The sequence below is a fragment of the Macaca fascicularis genome, chromosome 16 (assembly GCF_037993035.2).
Source record: "Macaca fascicularis isolate 582-1 chromosome 16, T2T-MFA8v1.1".
Lineage (NCBI taxonomy): Eukaryota > Metazoa > Chordata > Mammalia > Primates > Cercopithecidae > Macaca > Macaca fascicularis.
In genome coordinates, this window is record NC_088390.1 from 65,358,611 (window position 1) to 65,364,589 (window position 5,979).

The 5,979-nt window shown below is 43.6% G+C and overlaps 1 non-coding gene across 1 annotated transcript; it reads left to right on the forward strand.

The window, feature by feature from the left end:
* The first annotated feature begins 5,877 nt into the window (after window positions 1–5,877).
* On the forward strand, window positions 5,878–5,979 carry LOC123569575 (U6 spliceosomal RNA). The gene has a single exon (XR_006693397.2). It is a non-coding gene; the product is annotated as a U6 spliceosomal RNA (small nuclear RNA).

Genomic DNA, 5,979 nt, shown 5'->3' on the forward strand with positions numbered 1-5,979 from the left:
GGTGTGGTCGTGGGTGCCTGTATTTCCAGCTACTCGGTAGGCTGAGGCATAAGAATCCCTTCAACCCTTCAAGGGTAATGGAAGAGGCAAGTTATAATATCAGCTTCTGACCAGATATAGAAGCAAGGATTGTAGAAGGTGCAGATTGCAGTGAGCCAAGATTGTGCCACTGCACTCCAGCCTGGGCAACACAGCAAGACCCAGTTAAAAAAAAAAAAAAGAATAAAGATTTGGGCTAGGGCGTGATGGCTCACGTCTGTAATCTCAGCACTTTGGGAGGCTGAGATGGGCAGATGGCTTGAGTCTAAGAGTTCAAGACCAGCCTGGGCAACATAGGGAGACCCCCATTTCTACAAACATAAAAATAAATTAGCCAGGCGTGGTGGTGGATGCCTGTAGTCCCAGCTACTTGGGAGGCTGAAGTAGGAAGGATTGCTTCAGCTTGGGAAGTTGAGGCTGCAGTGAGCCGTGATTGTGAGGCTGAAGTAGGAAGGATTACTTCAGCTTGGGAAGTTGAGGCTGCAGTGAGCCGTGATTGCACAACTGTACTCCAGCCTGAGCAACAAAGGGAGACCCTGTCGCCAAAATAAATAAATAAATAAATAAATAAATAAATAAATAAAGGTTTGTTGAGAAATTGATACTCTCTTGGTATAAATAAATAAATAAGAATAAATGTTTGGTCACCCAACCTGGTCAAAAACAAACAAACCAATGAATTGAGGGACTGGCTCAGAGCAAAGTAAAAATGGAACAAGTAATGGAAGAGGAAAGTTATAAATATCAGCTTCTGACCAGATATAGAAGCAAGGACTGTAGAAGCTATGGGTATGTTTTCTCTTGCTTGTTTTATTGTATACACTCTCTAAATATTGGTTAACTTTCCTCTCCTTCTTTTCTCTTATTATTTTTTATGAGGATTGTTGTTGGTAACGACCTTCATAATTTAGGTTGCAGAATACTCTAGAGGACATGTGACTGTACTAGGAGAATTCACATCACACGGAGACGGATCCCATTGCTGTAGAGACTTTGCATCTCTGCTTTTGGGGGAGGGCCCCAGAGCATCTTCATTTGAGCAAAGGACAGTTGCATCTATTAGACAAAGTGATGAAGCTGTTATTATTCAAATATGATGGACAGCTGTGTAACAGCTGAGTAGAAAAAAGGGGTAGATTAGGCCAGTTATTTGCTTATTGCCTTTCAGCTTCAAATTCATTCTTATTTTCTGTGCTCTCTGATGTTGGAAGGGGGCTGGGATTCTGCAAACCAGTTCCCTAGACTCCATTAGTGTCCTTCTGCTAGGTTCTGCTCATAGGCGGTGCACACATGGGTGATAAAAATATAAAGAAAAGCAAGGAAATGATTATCACAAAAGTTGAAATATAAACAAGGAACAAAGCTGGAGGACTTACACTTCCTGATTTTAAAACTTACTGCAAAGCTACAGTCATCAAAATAGAGTGGTATTGGCATAAAGACAGACATATAGACCAATGAAATAGAACAGAGGCTCAGATGTAAACTCTCACACACATGAGCAAGTGATTTCTTTCCTTTTCTTTCTTTCTTTCTTTCTTTCTTTCTTTCTTTCTTTCTTTCTTTCTTTCTTTCTTTCTTTCTTTTTCTTTCTTTCTTTCCTTCCTTCCTTCCTTCTTTCTTTTCTTTTCTTTTCTTTTCTTTTCTTTTCTTTTCTTTTCTTTTCTTTTCTTTTCTTTTCTTTTCTTTTCTTTTCTTTTCTTTTCTTTTCTTTTCTTTTCTTTTCTTTTCTTTTCTTTTCTTTTGAGATGGCGTCTCGCTCTATCACCCAGGCTGGAGGAAAGTGATACAATTTCAGCTCACTGCAATCTCTGCCTCCTGGACTCAAGCGATCCTCCTACCTCAGCCTCCTGAATAGCTGGGACCACAGGTGTAAGCCACCATGCCTGCCTAATTTTTTGTATTTTGGGTAGAGATGGGGTTTCACCATGTTGCCCAGGCTGGTCTTGGACTCCTGAGTTCAAGAGATCCGCCCTCTTCAGCCTCTCAAAGTGCTGGGATTACAGGCATTAGCCACTGTGCCTGGTCTGCAAGTGATTTCTTAAATTTTTTATTTATTTAATTTTTTAGAGATATGGTCTTGCTATGTTACCCAGGATGGACGGGAATTCCTGGGCTCAAGTGATCTTCCCACCTCACCCTCCTGAGTAGCTGGGATTACAAGTACGTATCATCGCACCTGGCCTATGATCAAATGATTTTTTTTTTTTTTTTTTACATAGGGTCTTGCTCTGTTGTCTAGGTTGCAGTGCTGTGGTGCAATGCAGTCTTAAACTTGATCAGGCCAGGTGCAGTGGCTCAGGCCTGTAATCCCAGCACGTTGGGAGGCTGAGGCAGGTGGATCACCTGAGGTCAGGAGTTCAAGACCGGCCTGGCCAACATGGTGAAACCCCGTCTCTACTAAAAATAAAACAAATTAGCCGGATGTGGTGGTGCACACCTGTAATCTCAGCTACTTGGGAGGCTGAGGCAAGAGAATTGCTTGAACCTAGGAGGCAGAGGTTGCAATGAGCCAAGATTATGACACTGTACTCTAGCCTGATTTTTGACAAGAATGCCAAGACCATTTAACGGGGAAAGGACAGGTTTTTGTTTGTTTGATTTTTGTTTTTTAAACAAATAATGCTGGGAAAACCGGATATCCACATGTAGGAGAATAAAGTTGAACCCTTACCTAACACTATATCCAAAAATTAACTCAAAATGGATCAAAGACCTAAATGCAAGACCTAAACTTTTGGCCGGGCGCGGTGGCTCAAGCCTGTAATCCCAGCACTTTGGGAGGCCGAGACGGGCGGATCACAAGGTCAGGAGATCGAGACCATCCTGGCTAACATGGTGAAACCCCGTCTCTACTAAAAATACAAAAAACTAGCCGGGCGAGGTGGCGGGTGCCTGTAGTCCCAGCTACTCGGGAGGCTGAGGCAGGAGAATGGCGTAAACCCGGGAGGCGGAGCTTGCAGTGACCTGAGATCCGGCCACTGCACTCCAGCCTGGGCGACAGAGCAAGACTCCGTCTCAAAAAAAAAAAAAAAAAAAAAAAAGAAAAAAAGAGAAATTGGACCCTTGTGCACTGTTGGCAGGAATGAAAAATGGTGCAGCCATACAGAAAACAGGATGGCAGCTTCTCAAAAAATTAAAAACAGAATTGCCATGTAATCCAGCAATTCCACTTCTGGGTATATACCCCAAAGAATTGAAAACAAGGTCTCAAAGAGTTATTTGTACACCCATGTACATAGCAGCATTACTCACAATTGCTAACATGTGGAAACAATGCAAGTGTCCATGGATGGATGAATGGATAAGTGGATAAGTGTCTTAGTTGCTTTGTGCTGCTCTAACAGAATACGTGAAACTGGGTAATTTATAAAGAACAAAGATTTGTCTCTTACAGATCTGGAGGCTAGCTGGGAAGTCCAAGATTGAGGGGCCCACATCTGGCAAGGGCCTTCTTGCTGCATCATCTGATGGTGGTAGGCAGAAGGGCAAGAGACCATGAGCGAGAGAGAAGGGGGCCTGATCCTCATCCTCTTATCAGGAACCAGCTATCAAAACAACAGCATTAATCCGTTCATGAGGGTAGACCTTTTGTGATCTAATCATTTCTTGAAGGTCCCACTTTTCAACACCAGTGAATTGGGGATTAAGTTTCTTATACATGCCCATGTGTGGTAGCTCATATCTGTAATCCCAACACTTTGGGAGGCTAAGGAGGGAGAATCGCTTGTACCCAAGAGTTCAAGGCCAGCCTGGGCAACATAGTGAGACTACATCTCTACAAAATAAATGAATAAATAATAAACGAATAAAAATAAAAATTAGCCAGACATGGTAGCAGGTACCTGTAGTTCCAGCTGCTAGGGAGGTTGAGGCGGGAGGATCACTGAGCCTAGGAGGTTGAAGCTGCAGTGAGCTATGATTGCACCACTGCTCTCCAGCCTGGACAACAGAGTGAGATCTTGTCTCAAAAAGAAAGAAGGCTGGGCATGAAGACTTATGGTCGTAATCACAGCATTTTGGGAGGCCAAGGTAGGTGAATTGCTTGAGGCCAGGAGTTCAAGACCAGCCTGGCCAACACAGCAAAACTCCATCTCTACTAAAAATACAAAATTTAGCCGTGCGTGGTGGTGTGCACCTCTAATCCCAGTTACTCGGGATGCTGAGGCACAAGAATCACTTCAATCTGTGAGGCAGAAGCTGCAGTGAGCCAAGATCATGCCACTGCACTCCAGCCTGGGCAACAGAGTAAGACTTTGTCTCAAAAATAAAAAATAAAAAAAAGGCCGGGCACGGTGGCTCACACCTGTAATCCCAGCACTTTGGGAGGCCGAGGCGGGCGGATCATGAGGTCAGGAGATCAAGACCATCCTGACTAACATGGTGAAACCCCCTCTCTACTAAAAAATACAAAAAAAAATTAGCTGGGCGTGGTGGCAGGCGCCTGTAGTCCCAGCTACTTGGGAGGCTGAGGCAGGAGAATGGTGTGAACCCGGAAGGCAGAGCATGCAGTGAGCCAAGACCAAGCCACTGTACTCCAGCCTGGGCGACAGAGCGAGACTCCGTTTCAAAAAAAAAAAAGAAAACAAAACAAAAAGTTTCCAACACATGAACTTTGGGGGACACATTCAAGCCATAGCAATAAGCAAAATGTTGCATATTCCTACAAAAGAATATTAATCTGCCTTTAAAAGCAGAGAAATTATGTAATGTGTTACATACAATATGGATGAATTTTTTTTTTTCTGTTTTTTTTTTTTTTTTTTTTTTTTTTTCTGAGACAGAGTTTCACTCTTGCCCAGGCTGCAGTGCAGTGGTGCAGTGGTGCAATCTCAGCTTACTGCAACCTCCGCCTCCTGGGTTCAAGCAATTCTCCCGCCTCAGCCTCCTGAGTAGCTGAGATTACAAGCATGTGCCACCATGCCTGGCAAATTTTTGTATTTTTAGTAGAGATGGGGTTTCACCACTTTGGCCAGGCTGGTCTTGAACTCCTGACCTCGGGTGATTTGCCCACCTTGGCCTCCCAAAGTACTGGGATTACAGGTGCGAGCCACCATGCCCAGCAACATGGATGAACTTTAAGGACTTTATGCTAAGTGAAATAAGCCAGTCACATAAAAAATAAACACTATATGATTCCACTTATATGAAGTACTTAGAGTAATCAAAATCATAGAACCAGAAAGTAGAATAGTAGTTGCCAAGGGTAAGGGGAGTGGGGAATGGGGAATTATTGTTTAATGGATAGTTTCAGTTTTTCAAAATGAAGAGTTCAGAAGTTGGAGGGTGGTGATGACTGCACAAAATTATGAATGTACTTAGTACTACTCCATTGTACACTTAAGAATGGTTAAGATAGGCCGGGCGTGGTGGCTCATGCCTGTAATCCCAGTACTTTGGGGGGCCAAGGCAGGTGGATCACTGAGGTCAGGAGTTTGAGACCAGCCTGATCGACGTGGCGAAACCCTGTCTTCACTAAAAACACAAAAATTAACTGGGCATGGTGGTGCATGCCTGTAATTCCAGCTACTTGGGAGGCTGAGGCAGGAGAATCACTTGAACCTGGGAGGCAGAGGTTGCAGTGAGCCAAGATCGTGCCACTGCACTCTGGCCAGAATGACAGAGCGAGACTCCGTCTCAAAAACAACAACAACAACAACAACAACAAAATAAACCCCAAAAGAACATCACGTGCCCTCATTTGGAGAAAGAGCAAAAAAACCCCATCATGATTGCCCCTGGCAATCTGGAGGCAGGAGAATGGTAAGAGGGACTTCTACATGTGAGGCAAGAGCAAGATGACGGAAGAGGGACTGAAAAGACCAAGGTTATACTAAAATTGGAATGTGCTAATATGCTAAAAAATTGGAATGATACAGAGAAGATTAGCATGGCCACTGTGCAAGGATGACATGCAAAAAATAATTGAAAAAAAAAGTA